We start from the raw sequence: 16,173 nt of genomic DNA on the forward strand, positions 1-16,173 counted from the left end.
ATTTCAAACCTTGCTGGTTTTGTTGCTTTGTTATGGACTCACCAGAAATAAAACCCCAATGAAACCATAAAATGATTCAAAGATCTGGAAGATATGTGACCTTAAAATTATTTTGATCTATCTACTTAAAGAAAGCTCAAAGTGCTGCACATGTTAGCAACCGTGCTCGAATGTAGCTTAACTCTTAAACTGTGCTAAAATGAGCACATGGGCACTTTGGACACTTCTAGTTTTTGTGTATGTGTGTGGGATAGGGAGATCTGACCCTGTGAATATATGTATGGTGAATATTTGTGAATATACAGTATGTGTAATGTCCTTGTGTCTGTATTTATGTATGTATGCTACTTGACACCTTAATTTCCCTCGCGATCAATAAATGATACTCTACTCTACTATGTCATGCTAAAGTGCTCTGGGCATTCAAAGACTGAGCGTTGAAATGTAGCTGCTGCTGGCAGCTTGTGCTGTCTGCTTTATGAAATCAACTGTAGAAAATGCTCCAATTTTTGGAACTGGATAGATAAAATATTTATAACGGGAAGAATCATGGGAAGGGGCAGGTCTTTGTGCAATGTCAAGAGGTCCAAGTCAAGTCTATTGATCAAGTCTAAGTCGAGTCACAAGTCATTTGACATTTTGTCAAGTCATCATATTATTCACTTGCGTTGAAGTTGGAGAGTAGAGCAGATGTTTCAGGGTTTTGCCTTCATTGGTGCTGTGTGCTCTCACTTGTGCACTGATGAAGGCAGAACCCTGAAACGTCTGCTCTGCTTTCAGGAAGAAAAAAACTCCTTGTGGTTGACATTACTGTCTTTTTTAGTGTGTAAAAAAAAGTTCAAGCGAGAGAGCAGGTTTGCATTCAAATGCATCATTCAGTCTAATATTCAGGTCTGAACACGATTTGCTTTTTTCAGATGTTCTACACAGGAGCTGAATTTGCTGTGTTCAAGAGGAACTTCATGAACCACTGGGTTAGAAAAAATACCTACAATTTATGCATTAAAGTTATGCAGTGTTGGGGGCTGTTGGTGTGTCAAGAAGTATTCAATTAAATCAGTCATTACAGTTTGTCTTGGTGTTTTGCAGAAGGTGCCATGCACTGTATGTCTTAAGATTGTTTTGTCTTGCTCCAATGTCTCTGCAGCTTACATGTAACTATAATATGGTTTTCTGTTCTTCCCTCCTTGTGCATGTGTACTAGGCAGGTTTCATGATCTGTGGCGCTATGGGCGCCATCATGTACGACTTCTTGCTCTTCGCCCGTACGTGTGGCCTGGCCGAGAGGCTAGCCACCCTGAAAGGCAGCCGGCCCCTGGAGGTGAACCAGCAGGACACCTGCGGGCAGCCCATCAAGCTCAATACCCAGGCCCTATAAGCCTGCTGCCCTGCCAAGGGAAGCAAGAGCCAGCCAGCCTCCATTGTTCCTCGCTGCGTGGTGTGAGTAAAAAGTCAATGTAACTTTTATGTTAACATTAATGTTTTTAACCAAAGACTACTTTCAGTGTCACATTGTTGTCAGATAAATCTCTCTCTCGCTCTGTCTATATAACTCCAGCTTGGCATGGCCACCACGGTGGAGGTCTCCCTGACCATGCAGCTGGTCATCTGCATCTCCTCTGTGATGGATGGCAGGAAGAATTGATGCATGATCCCATGGCCATTGGCTTCTGTCACCATGGCACACCCCATGAGGGTGAGTCTCAAACACATACACTCACATTGCTCCCTCATTCTAATAGCACATAAATGGGTGCATCAAAATATGGGGACAGCGCTGAACTGAGTCACCAGGTGCAGTAAGCAATTCATCCCTTGCTGACTTTGCTGGTTTGCGTACTAATAAAGACATGAATAGTCTAATTTTAATGGTAGGTGCATTCTAACACGGAGAGACAGAATATCAAAAAGAAAATGTAGAAAGTAACTTAAAAGAATATATATTGATTTTGTCATTTCATTGAGGGAAAGAGGTATTTGATCCCCTGCCAACTGTTGAGCGTTCTGGTCACGAAGACCAGCTAGGCACCTCCAATCAACTTGTCATCTGAATTAAAGACTCCTGTAAATGGTCACCAGCACCAAATCTTGGAAACGTAAGACTGAAGGATGTCGGGGACAAAACTTTAGACCTGAACAATGCTGAAGGGTGCAACAAAACCACAAGCAAGAGGCGGTCATATGTTGGTCATTTTGTATTTCTTACAATCCTTTGGATCAACTTTTTCAATCTGCCTGCCTGGGTTTCACACAAGATTTGACTTTGTGGGGAATCAATATAATGATGAGAAAGCACCCTGGAACTGCACTGGAGGAGCTAGGCAATGATCTCAATGCAGCTGGAACCTTTACCACCGGTATCTCAGCCACTAAGCAAAACTATTGGTAACACTTGACACAAATTATTAAATTTCTTGTCACAACCTGGCTCAAGTGCCATGACACAGAATGGGGACAGACAAGAGGGTAACCGTTTACAGATCTTTTATTTTCTATAATCCCTGTTTCAACCTAGAGCCCAGACAGGTAGAGGGAGAGAGAGCGGAGTCGCCTCAGCCAACCTAGCCTGCTATTACAGCGCAGGCCCTGGCTAGCTCTCACAGGAAGACCAACTGACGGACAGACAGAGAGGCAGAGCGAGTGAAAGAGAGGCCCAGGTGCCCCTTAAGGGCTGTCCTCCACCTGCTCCAGATCAGTCATCATTATCAGCTACAATCAGCAGCACCTGTAATGCAAACAGAAAAGCAGAGACAGAGGCACAGACAGACAGAGAGACAAAGACACCTAGGCTGTGTCTCAAATGCCGCACTTGTGCACTTCGGGCACTGTTTTTCAGTGCCTATAGCGCTCACGCTGAAAATTTCATTTGAGCCAGTGCACTTAAAGTGCCAGGATGATCCCCTAACAATGGCGGAAAAATGCAGTGCTTGAATGATGGACACTGCACGCACTAAACGGCGGCCATGTTGACTATGACACGGAGGAAATGTGGCATTCAGTTCAGTAGAAGAGTTTGGTCAACAGTCTCCTAATTCTGTAAGTAATGTTGATGGGACACCAACCTTTTCATGCAAACCAAAGTATTGTATGTGTGATTGTTGACCTTTGGGGTGAAGGACATGGAAATACAAGCACCAGACGCTGTGCATTGTAAACAGTGGCCAACTCATATTTTGGCGAGCTAATGCCATGCCCAGCCGTCACTTCCAGCGAGGGCACAGTGCATAGTGCTCAAATTTTTCCACGACACTATGCACTAAAGACCTCAGTGCACTGTGCGCACTGTGCACTGACTGTCAGTGCACTGACACAAGTGCGTGATTTGAGACATCCTAGTGTCCTTGTGGAACCCTGCAATGACCAGGCCGTGACCAGGCTGTACACATATGGTAACTTTGATGTTCATTGGCAAACCTCAGGTGGCCCTGCACAGGTTCCTTCTCAAGCAGACTGATATGGGATATGATTATGAGGTGCAGATGAAGCCAAAATCAAACTGTTTGGCATGAACACATCTCACTGTTTGGAGGAAGAGCCTTACTGCCTATGATCCCAAGAACACCCTCCTCACCATTATGCATGGAAGTGGAAACATTATGGTCTGAGGGTGTTTGTCTTGCCAAGGCACAGTACAACTACATGGCGTCAACAATAAGATGAAGGGAAACATGTATAATAAAATCCTGATCCAAAGATCCTTTCCTTCCCTCCACCAGTAGACTGAAAGTTTGCCATGGATGGGTCCCAACCAGACAATAATCCACAACATACAACCAAAGCAACAAAGCAGTGGCTTAAGTGGAAGCACCATAGAGGTATACATACATTTTGAATATTTATATACTTTTGAGTGGGCGCGCAGCCAGGGATTCCAAAAGGCTAGGTGGCTAGGTGTTTATCATTGTGCAGGGCTCCAATGGCACTTCTAGAGTATGACAAGAACCTGTTTTATTCTCGGCTGGCAGTTTTATCCACTTGATTGCATGCTGGATGCTGTTGGTGACACCGTTTAGAAGAAAATACTATCATGTCACTTGTAATGCTTTGCAACACAATGTAGCTTTATTTAGGGAGCATGCCAAAGTGTTGACAAAGTGTGACAAGGTGGGGTTTGGCGATCAAAGGCAGCCTCTGATTGTTTGGAAGCTGCCGTCACTCAAACGCCCTCCCCACGTGTGATTGGTGTGATACAATAAAACTTAATTTACAAAGCATAGGAATCGATTTTGATGTACTCACGTCAAGATATGTTATCCCGGAATGGAGTCCGTAGGAGTACAGAAACCACCGAAACTGCTACTACATCCAGCCGTCTAGAAAACAGGTTCTAACCATGCACCACACTGCTCCAATGCAACTTCCAATGTTAAACACCTAGCCACTTAGCATTTTGGAATCCCTGGCTGTGTGCGCGCATTCAGGTCGCATCATGACAGACCAACCCATATATAACATTAGACTAGAGGTCACTGGCAATTTGCAACAGCACTGGAAAATGACAAGTGCAGCCTCCATCTTGTGTAGGTACTGTAGTTACCTTCAGTCAATGCAAATCAATAGAGAACACTCCGACCACTGTCCAAAGCTGGACTAAAACTGTGTAAATATGAAGACACATTAATCAAGGACCAGATTTGAAATGTCAGGCTAAATTTCTTCTTAAAATCATACGAGTCGATAACACCTGCCAGGATTGTCATGAAAAAAGTGGTGGGGTCACCAGTCTAATGTTCTATCTCTATGGGAAGCACATTAAGGTCATGAAGTGGCCTAGACGGCCTCCAGACATGTACCCTACAGTAATCATATGGAGGGAACTCGAGCACCCATTTGCCAAGCCACATTCACTAAATCTTAATGATTTATAGACAGATGATCTGCAAAGATCCCTTCTGATATATGCACAAACGTCATCAATTAAACGAAACGTCTGACCTCTGTGAGCAAGGGCTTTTCCAACTACTACTTTGTATTTCATTGAGGGGAAATAAGTATTTGACCCCTTTAGCCAAACACAAATGTAATTAATATTGTATTCTTTAAAGGTGCACCGTGTTATATTTTAAGGAGTTAATTCATGCTGCCCATTCACACATGTTACATTTTTCAGGAATACTTACCATTAGCTTCAATTTCTAAGTATTCATTATGACTGGGGAAATTGCACATTTCATACATGAAAAGGGGATCCCTCCATTGTCCAACATTTTGAATTCCCAGAAAGACATTTTTAGCTGCAAAACGTCTGTACTTCGGTCATACTAGTAAATATTAGTTCATTATTTAGTACATTTTCATGAAAAGATCCAATTTGACAGACAGTACAGTTTCAATGACCAGCATAGTTGCAATCCCTACTCTGGCCACCATTTTACACAGTGCACCTTTTCATGTTATTTTCCGGATTTTCTTTTTGATATTCTGTCTCTGTTAGAATGCACCTACCGTTAAAGTTATAGATTAGACTGATGTCTTTATCAGTTGACAAACCAACAAATTCAGCTAGGGATCAAATACGTTTTCAATGTGCGAACCTACGCTTACCCTTGAACTGTTCTATTGGGGTCCACTCCACACACATGCTTTTTTCTCTGCACATCCAGGCTGCAACAATATCTTGCTTCCTTACTTTTTTACATTGAAGCTAATGCTCAACTCTGAACACTTTGTTTCAGATGTTCCACACTGGAGCTGAAATGAACCCTGACAAATCCTTCAACCCTGATATGTTCAAGAGGAACTTCATGAACCACTGGGTAAGAAAAATATATACAAATTAGGCATTTAAAAATGTGCGTATACCCTCCCATTGTTTGTAAACTACTTTCAGGTCAGATATAGAATTATGTGGTCTGCACTGTTGGTGTATCAAGAAGTACGCAATGTGGTCTGCAGCACTGTGTGTCAAGAAGTATTCATTGTGGCCTGCAGCACTGTTTGTGTGTCAAGAAATATTCAATTAAATTAGGTATTACATTGCGTGTTAGTGTTCTGCAGAATGTGTCATGCACTGCAAGTCTGTAGATTGTTCTGTCTTGCTCCAATGTCTCTGCAGCTCACATGTAACTATAACATGGTCTTTGTTCTTCCCTCCTCATGCAGGTGATGTACGACTTCACGCTCTTCTTCTGCATGTGCGGCTTGGCCGAGTGGGTAGCCACCCTGAAAGGCAGCCGACATCTGGAGCAGGACACCTGCGAGGAGCTCATCATGCTCAAGACTAAGACCCTACACCGTAAGGCTGCCATCAAGCCAGGAGAAGCAGGGGCCAGCCAGTATTGTTATAGTAGCCCCCTGCTTCCAGCAACCCTGCTCTTCTCCTCTCAGCAATCCAGCTCTCCTCTTCAAACTTCCCCCCGGCCCAGTCACCAACAACCAGCAAACCTCAACAATCAAAGACTAGCATCTACCCTATCCAAGCCCCCCGCCACCATCATGGACATAGTCTGATTGTGTATGTGTGTGCCCCCCTAGCAATGATGTGCAGTGTGAGCGAAGTACACATTCAGACTAACAGCACTGACATAGACAAAGGCATAAATACACACAGTGTCACTTGTCAGTGGAAGGGGGGGCAGCGCTCAGAATCTACACATGAAATGGCACACTTGAAGAAGAAATGTTGCTGTTGGAGATGTAATGTGGCTCTCCGACCAAAATTCATTGAAGGAGCAATTCAAGCTTGCAAGAGTGGTCAACATGACAAGTCCAAAGGCATTGGCTGGGATGTCCGTATGAAATTCTCTCCAAGTGGATGTGCTCGTGGGACCCACAAGGTACCACACTGTATCGGGATGCACGACAGCTCATCATCATCCTCCTCCCAGTAGAGGAACAAGTTAGCCGAAACCAGCTTGTCTGATGGGTGCAATCTTCCCATGTCGCATCATGCCAAGATCGAGTGGGAGGTGTCGCGGTGGTTTATGGCTGGGCACAGGTTTGCTTTGATTGACAGCCTCCATCGTTTCTCTCTGCGTGGTGAGTAAAAAGCCAATGTAACATTCATGTTAACAACAGGAATGTTTTTAACCTAAGAGAACACCCTTAAATGAATAGAGTCTCTCTCTCTCTCTCTCTCTCTCTCTCTCTGTTTTTATATAGCTCCAGCTTGGCATGGTCACTACAGTTGGTCATCTGCATCTTCTCTGTGATCGATGAGAGGAGGAATGGATGCATGGGCTCCTCTCCCATGGCCATTGGCTTCTGTCACCATGGCACACCTCATGAGAGTGAGTGTCACACACATACACTTGCATCGCTCCCTCTCTCTCATAGCATATAATCAGGTGTGTCATAATAGGGGGACAACATTGGACTGAGTCACCAGGTACAGTGAGAATAATAAGCATTTCATCCCTTTCTGATTTGGTTGGTTTGCGTACTAATAAAGACACGAATAGTCTGTCATTTTCTTTTAAAATGTATTTTTTATGGGCTTTTTCGCCTTTCTTTCAGATAGGACGGTGAAGAGCGCCAGGAAGCGAAGACTGAGAGAGACGGGGTAGGGATGGCAAATGAGCCAGGCCTGATTCGAACCCTGGGTACAACCCTTGCAATGTGCTTTCAATGTGCATCACAGCGCCCTGAATAGTCTGTCATTTTCATGGTAGGTGTATTCTAACATGCAGAGACAAAATCTTAAAAAGAAAATGTGGAAATTAACTTCAAAGAATACATATTAAGTCATATTTCATTGAGCGAAAGAAGTATTTGACCCCCTTCCAGCTATTAACACATTGAATACCAGCGGCGTTTTCAGAATTATGTCGTAGACTCCCAGCGTTCTAAACCATTTTTAGGTGTTTTTTGTACAGTCACAGCATATTGTGTGATAGGGCCACCAAAACATGTTATGGCTCGTTTGAAAGGTGAGACTTTCACCTGTTAGTGCGTGAAAACCGTGTGTCTATGTGCTTTCATTGCCGAGCTATCGTAAGCTAAACCAAGGCCGGTATCGGCCAAAATCAACATGGAATGGAGATATTGGGGCTTTTATGAATCATGCGCCATTTCAGAATCTTGTGCTTTTTCACGGGGACCAATATCTTTGACACATCTCTCCTGCTCTGCCACCTCCCGCTGCAGTTGTATCAACCAATCAAATGCATTTTTTCGCCTCCAGAAGTACAAGTTACTTCCTTGTGCACAGTCTCCTGCTCTGCCACCTCCCCTGCAATTGTATCAACCAATCAAACACATTTTTTTCGTCTCCAGAAGTACAAGTTACTTCCTTGTGCACAGTCTAAGTTCCTGCACAACTAATCTTTGAACACATGAAACGGGTCTTCGTTACACGCAGTAGGCAAAACTTATCCCAAAACACGTCCCTAAAGGCATTTAGTCTAACGTCAACAACAAAATCCGTTAATCGGATGCGTTAATGTCTCCGATCCTTGTGTGGGAAACAGCTGTAGTGCTGTGCCATGGTTGTGCCATGCATCCATGCATGCTACTGTTTACATAGCAATGCTAGCTTCATCAACAGTATCAGCCAGCTTCTCCTGTTCACTACAGCGTCAATTTCATCATGGGGGTGATAAAAGAACAGAATGAAGAATCCAACTTATCTGGTTGCCGATCAAATCCGAGGTAAGGGTAATGGCCAAGGACAATTGCATTGTCCCCCAGGTGGTGTGCTCAGCCGGACTCGATGTGAAAGTTTCGTCTTCTGTAGCCTAATTATTGTGTGAAGCATACTATAAAGCGCTATAGAGTGGACGCTGACTGTAGCCTACTATAGCACTAAGTAAACAACATACAAACACAATTCTTGTGTTTAAAAAGATGGCAGCAGAGCGGGAAAGGGGTGCAACAGTGACGTCACCGACGGAGGGCAACAGTTCCTTACAGTAGGCGTACAGTTATCAAAAATATTCTTGGGTTGGCGTCGATCCTGCCGTTGTGATTAGTCCAGATGACGACACAAACTTTTGACTGCCATCTATGCCTGTTCTATTCATCAGAGCTCCCAAAATCACACACAATACGCATTGAAGTGTGTAGTTATGAAAAATACAATAAAAACTCAAATACGGGTTTTCCCGTTTTGGAAGCCACCGCATGGGAAGTAAAAACGGGTTTTCCCGTGATTTGGTAGTCAATGTGTTAAGAGTTCTGGTCCCACAGACCTGATGGGCACTTCCAACAACTTGTCATCTGAATTAAAGACTCCTGTAAATGGTCACCAGCACCATATCAATCAGACTCCAAACTAGTGTTGGTACCTTCAGTCCATGTAAATCAATGGAGAACACTCCCACCTCTGTCCAAAACGGGACTAAAACTGTGTGAACATGAAGTGACACATGATTTAAGTAGATATGTAGCCTGACATTTCAAATCTGGTCCTTGATTAATGTGAGTCGATAAAGTACATATTAAGATCAGTTTATATTAATAGTGTAGATATTTAGCATATTTAGCAACACACTTCAACCATTGTCCTTGTGTAGTGTGTTGATGGGAATTTTCACATTATTAAGCAATTCTTTGACAGCGATGAGCCGCCTTCTCCATTCATTTACATTGCTCAGGCCTGCCTCCAAATAATGGCTGCCAGGATTGTAATGAAAAGGGGATGTGGTCACCTCATATCTAATGTTCTATCTCTATGGGAAGCACATTAAGGTCATGAAGTGGCCTAGACGGTCTCCAGACATGATGTACCCTACAGTAATTGTGTGTTGGGAACTAAAGCACCCATTTGCCAAGCTACAGCCACTACATCTTAATGATTTACAGATGATCTGCAAAGAAAAGACAAAATTCCTTTCCGATATGTGCGCAAATGTTGTCATCGACTAAACAAAACGTCTGACCTCTGTCCTAGAGAGCAAGGGCTTTTCCAACTAGTACTTTGGCTACAGGGGTCGAATACTTCTTTCCCTCAATGAAATACAAAGAAGACAAATGTTATTTATATATTATTTGATATTCTTTACTCTTATTTTCCAGGGGTTCTTATTGATATTCTGTCTCTCTGTTAGTCCATAACTTTAATAGTAAGTGTATTCTGATCATGCCTTTATTTGATCCCTTGCTCACTTTGGTGGTTTGTCAACTGTATTATTCTCACTGTGGAGGGGCCCCCCACAGGTAGTGGAGCAGATAACTGCCCAAATACCCCAGAATAGTTCACTTTGGTATGCAAGCATGAAAATTGGCACACATGTTCACTAATATGCTCTCTTTCAACAGAGGGCGTTGTCCAAGCAAAAATCCAAGATGGCCGCCATTTTTTCTAATGATCATGTGTGCCAATTTCTATGCTTGCATACCAAAGTGAACTATTTTTGGCCTGATTTTCAATTGGAGAGGTGGCCATCTTGAAAAAATGGCGGCCATCTTGGATTTTTGCTTGGACAACGCCCTCTGTTGAAAGACTGCATATTAATGAACATGTGTGCCAATTTTTATGCTTGCATACCTAAGTGAACTATTTTGGCCTTATCTGCTCTGCTAAGGGATTTGGTTTTACGTAAGCCTGTTAATAATATAAAGGGCTCCATTAGAGCTGTTTAAACATAGGGAATGTTGTGCTCCACCCTTGAACAAGAACATACCTTCACAAGAATTTACTTTAGTGCGATTTAGCTTGATTTCTGTGATACCTGCGCAGGTAGAACCCTGAAACGTCTGCTCTGCTGTCAGACAAAACTCCTTTTGCTTGACCTTAGTATCCTTTTCAATGTGAGAACCTGCTCTCACCCTTGAACTGTTCTATTTGGGGCCACACGTGCTGATTTCTCAACACATCTAGAGTGTGACAATATCTTGCTTCCTTACTTTTTTACGTTTGTTTCAGATGTTCTACACTGGAGCTGCAATGAACCCTGCCAGAGCCTTCACCCCTGCTATGTTCAAGACGAAAATCATGAATCACTGGGTAAAAAAATATATGTTCCTTCAAAACATGCTTATACCCTCTCATTGTTTGTAAACTACTTTCAGGTCATATGTAGATGTATGTGGTCTGCACTGTTTGTGTGTAAAGAAGAATTCAATTACATTAGGTATTACATTGTGTATTGGTGTTTTGCAGAATGTGCCGTGCACTGCATGTCTTAAGATTGTTCTGTCTTGCACCAATGTCTCTGAATATGGTATATGTTCTTCCCTCCTCCTGTAGGTGCACTGGGTGGGTCCCATGATCTGTGGTGGTATGTGCGCAGTCATGTATGACTTCATGCTCTTCCCCAGTATTTGTGACCTGGCCACCCTGAAAGTCAGCCAGCCTCTGGAGCAGGACACCTGAGGGGAGCCCATCAAGTTCAAGACCCAGGCCCTATACCGTAACCCTGTCACCAAGCCAGGGGAAGCAGGGGCCAGCCAGTATTGTTATAGTAGCCCCTTACTTCCAGCAATCCAGCTCTTCTCCTCCCAACAACTCAGCTCTTCTCCTCCCAACAACCCAGCTCTTCTCCTCCCAACAACCCAGCTCTTCTCCTCACAGCGACCCTGCTCTTCTCACAGCAACCCAGCTCTTCTCCTCCCAACAACCCAGATCTTCTCCTCCCAACAACCCTGCTGTTCTCCTCCCAACAACCCTGCATTTCTCCTCCCAACAACCCTGCATTTCTCCTCCCAACAACCCTGCTGTTCTCCTCCCAACAATCCAGCTCTTCCCCTCTCAACAACCCTGCTCTTCTCCTCCAACCTCCCCTCCGCTCAGTCACCCAGCAACCCCCAACAATCAGACTACCCCCCCACCCACCACCACCATCATGTACATAGTTTGTGTGTGTATGTATGCATTAGGGCTGCACAATTAATCGAAAAATAATCGAAAACCGTGATTTACTCGTGATATCGAAATTGTGATTTCAATTGTGATATACACCGTAATGATGGCAATAGTGACCTGCCTTCGAGCGTCCTTGAAGCCAGAACATGCTGACAGGCTGGTGTTGAACATACTGACAGGCTGCATCTTGTATAATTATTACAATTGAGTTTTATTTTGTCCATCCCGTATATGTCATTCTTGGTTATATTTCATTTTGTTATAATCTAAAAGAATATTCTGCAAAAGATCAATACCGGTAATCGTGATTACCCAAATAATCGTGATTATGACTTTTTTCATAATCGTGCAGCCCTAGTATGCATGTATGTATCTGTGTACTTCGCTAATACTAATTCTAACCATGGCCACTGAGGGCACGTGTGCACTGAAATGGCAAAAACCAGACCTACGAACAAACCAACTAACACAAGACGGGGGGGTCAGAATCTAAACTAATCATAGAGGTGAGCTACAACATTCAACTTGGACATACATATTTTTTTACATTACATTTGCTTACTGGCATGATCTCAATAATTTTGTTTTTCAATTCATTTTTATTTTCTGCAATACAAGATGTGGATACACGTGTTTGTGTGTGTGAAGGACTGAATGTTCACTGCAGCTTTTTATTTTTGGAGTGTGTGTGTGTGTGTGTGGGCCAGTGCAAAGTATGTATGTGTGTGTTTGAGAGAGAGAGTGTGGTGCAGTGCAAAGTGTGTTTGTGTATAGAATATGTGTGGTGTGTAGAACGTGTGTGGACTGCTGCCACTGTTGGTGGTGGTGTTCTAGACTTGGACTGTGCATTGTTCTGGACTGCAATTGAGTGTTGTGCCTTCAGCTGACTTCGGGTGAGTACTGCATTGAATGTTTCCTCCTGCATTCTTGTTACATTGTCTCTTGCTTGTTTAGCAACGTATTTTACTGACTTCCTTGGTCACTGAAGGAGCTGTGCACCACACTGTCATTTGGAACTTTCAGTTAGGTCTTCAGGACTGGCCTGATGCTGGCCTGTTATATTCACAGCACCTGAAATCCATCACCAATCTCAGTCGTGCTGCTCTAGATATTGCCAGCTCCCGTTTGCATAGAAGGTTTGGCATCCATAACTTTCACACTGTATTGAACCAGAGATGGTCTGGCTGTCTACTTGGTGATGCCACTTCTTGATCTTTATTCGGCAGTGCTTGTGGAAGTAGTTCTTCATTCGAACTGCAAGCACTGCCATCTTCACCTTGACACGGTCACCGTTGTGGTCAAGAGGGTTCAGCTTGGCCTTGGCCTTGGCCTCAACCATCCTCACGACGACACCATGGCTGCAGCTCCACTGCATGTGTAGGGTAGGGTAGAGTAGTGTAGAGTAGAAGCTTGGCTTAACAGCGCTCTTTTGATGTTTGTTCCTTCACTCTGTCTCCCAGCAAGTTCTGGCCGAGGCACATTTCTTTCTTCCTTCTTGGAGAACTTGATCTCCGCTGATGTCTGAGATTGGTGGTGAACTCTGGGTACTGTGGGCATGGCGGACGTAGTCACCCCGGGGGGCCAGTCCTGATGTCCTGGCTGGGCGTTCCTAATGGCAGTTGCGTGCGCGGTTCCTTCTGGCCAACAGGGTCAGTGGAATGCCTTACTGCGCAGGCGTGAGGCAGTGTCGCTGGAGTGCAGAGGAAGGCGTTCACTGCAGTGCTCACCCGGGCTCAGCTGGGTCCACTGCACCTGGTTGTGGTCTGGGACGGCGCATGGTCTGGATCATGGGCTCCGCTGCCAGCAGTGGCAGTGTTCAGCGTGTTTGAGAGAGGTTGTGGGCCTGTGTAAGTGGTTTGTGTGTGCGAGAATGTGTGTATAGCACATGTGTGTTTGTCTTTGCGTGCGTGTGTCTTTACTTGCGTGTGTATGTGTCTTTGCCTGTGTGTGTGTCTCTTTGCCTGTGTGTGTGTCTCTTAGCGTGTATGTGTGTGTCTTTGCGTGTATGTGTGTGTCTTTGCCTGTGTGTCTTTGCGCGTGTGTGTGTCTGTGCGTGTGCGTGTGTGTGTCTGACTGAGACTGCATTTTCACTGCAGCTTTTATTTAATGTCACTATCAAATACCAAAGAATGCATGTGTTGGTGTCATGCAGATGACCTTTTGTCCAATTTGTATTACATTTGTTTTGCCCCCCCCAACTGTATTATTTGCTAGCCTATGATATTAAATTGGCTTTGACTTTTTGATGGGTCTTTTTTTGTGGTACAGAAACGCAGATAAAAGTTTTCAAAGACAACTGGGCTGAAGGGTGAATCTCAGCTAGTCCAAACACCACAGACTGACATAACGTAATTATTTCCATTTTAAAAATTACATACATTTGAAGGGGAAAGATGAAAATCAATTTCTGGACACAGAACACTAAAACTTCTTTTTTTCCTGAAGTAGTTGAACCATGTCAGCAAGTTTAAGCGTTGTAGCAAATCAAAACTTGGCATAGCAGAAAACACACACACACACACGCTTAGTAGGTCAATATTTATGTAATTCAAAAAATCCAATAACTTTAAGCATACTTAGGGTCTGACTGCACCACCTGGAGTTAAAAAAGGTAGTGACGCCACAGATTGTTGCTACCATCTCTGGTGACGCTCAGTGGCAAATTGCATCCAGTGCATATTAGATCACTTACCGTGTCTCATCTTTCAGTACATCTCTTCCCTGGTTTAATTAGAATGTCTCACTCCAGTCATTAATGTACTGCATGGCAAAGGGTAAAATGTATTTGCTCAATCTAGTGGTTGTTTTGGGAGGAACAGGCCAAGGCATTTTTTCCCACTACACTGGCTTGACCAAAGAACTAGACATTGTTTATAACCGTAGAGGGACAAAGAAAGGATCTGTCAAGTTGGCTTTATTTCCTTTGGTGTTGCATATTCATGTTTGAGGATTCAGACTTCTTCTGTCTCCTTGGAAAAGCAGTCCTTCTTGAGTGGTTCCTGTAGACACAAGATAAACATGCATGAAGTCACAGTATGGCCAGAGTAGGTATTGCTACTATGCTGCTAATTTAGGGTGATCAGATTTTTGTAGTCTGAAACCGGGACACTTCTCGTGACTTAGAAAGGACTATTTGGCAGGCGGGCCTGGGGGCCCTCCCCCAGGATTTTTTTTTTTTATATATATAGATGCATTTTCCTTCATTCTAATCAAATTTAGGGGAAGGAATGACAAATCGCCACTTACTCCTTCAAACTTTCTATACAAGAGCTGGCTGCCATTAATTGTGGCAGGTAAACATGCAATCTTTTCTATATATTTACCCTGATAGACATGTAGCGCAATGTAGCGAGTGGACAAAACCGGGACATATTTGTGTCCCAACAGAGTTTGCTCGGGACACCCAACTCCAAACCGGGACGTCTGGTCACCCATGCTAATTGAAACTGGCTGTTGCCAAATATGATCTTTTCATGAATATTTACTAATTAATAAATTAATATTTACTATTATGACCAAAGTACAGCAAGTTTAGCAGCTACGATTTATATTTATGTAAATTCAAAATGGCGGAAATTGAGAAGATCCACCTTTTCATGTATGAAAACTGCAATTTTCCCAATCATAATGAATACTTAGAATTGAATGGTGGTGGTAACTATTCATGAAAGGTAGCATTTGTGAATGGGCATCATGGATTCTGGAAATAAACTACTAAAATACTACACAGTGCACCTTTTAAGATATGCAAGGTTGCCAGGTGATAAATGTGGGCCTGTTCCCTGAGAGTGAACAGAGAGACAACACTGCTCCCCTGCCTCACTGGAAGGTTTGCTTTGGCACAGAAATGGAACTCAAACTTCAGACTAGGTACTGAGCTCTGGTACTGAGCTAGGTTGGCTAAATTGCACCCACAGGCTACTTTAGTCCAACACAGATGCATGTATTGTGGTGGAAATGAGAACAGCACGGTTTTACTTTCTGTTTGTTTACTTCAAGGACATGAATCAAATCTCCTTTTTCACATTGGACTGACTGAGACTCAGGTGATTTTATCCACAAGCCATTCAAACTTTTAATAAAAGCTTCTCCTGACAGACTTTCCAAAGCATCATTCCTCACTGCACACATCAGTGGTGGAAAAACCACAGAACAATTGCACTCAAGTAGGCTAAAAAGTATCTTTACTTTGCATAAATCAAGTAAAAGTAAAAGTACCCGTCTGAAAATGTACTCAAGTAAAATCAAAAAGTATTTCACTTCAAATATAATTTGAGTAAAAGGACGTAATAACCTTTAATTAGCTTTCCTCTCACACTCTTTTTTAAAGATGTTTTTTTGTCTTTTTGACTTTATTTATGATAGAACAGAGAAGGTGGTGACGGGGAGAGAGAGACGGGGAAGGGCTGGCAAAGGACCTGGGTCGGGAA

The 16,173-nt window shown here is 43.4% G+C and overlaps 1 long non-coding RNA gene across 1 annotated transcript; it reads left to right on the plus strand.

The window, feature by feature from the left end:
- Window positions 1–8,431: 8,431 nt before the first annotated feature.
- On the plus strand, window positions 8,432–11,566 carry LOC134448516 (uncharacterized). The gene is made up of 3 exons (XR_010034781.1): window positions 8,432–8,589; window positions 10,805–10,885; window positions 11,129–11,566. It is a non-coding gene; the product is annotated as an uncharacterized LOC134448516 (long non-coding RNA).
- The last annotated feature ends 4,607 nt before the right edge of the window (window positions 11,567–16,173 follow it).

Source organism: Engraulis encrasicolus, chromosome 5 (genome assembly GCF_034702125.1).
Source record: "Engraulis encrasicolus isolate BLACKSEA-1 chromosome 5, IST_EnEncr_1.0, whole genome shotgun sequence".
Taxonomy (NCBI): domain Eukaryota; kingdom Metazoa; phylum Chordata; class Actinopteri; order Clupeiformes; family Engraulidae; genus Engraulis; species Engraulis encrasicolus.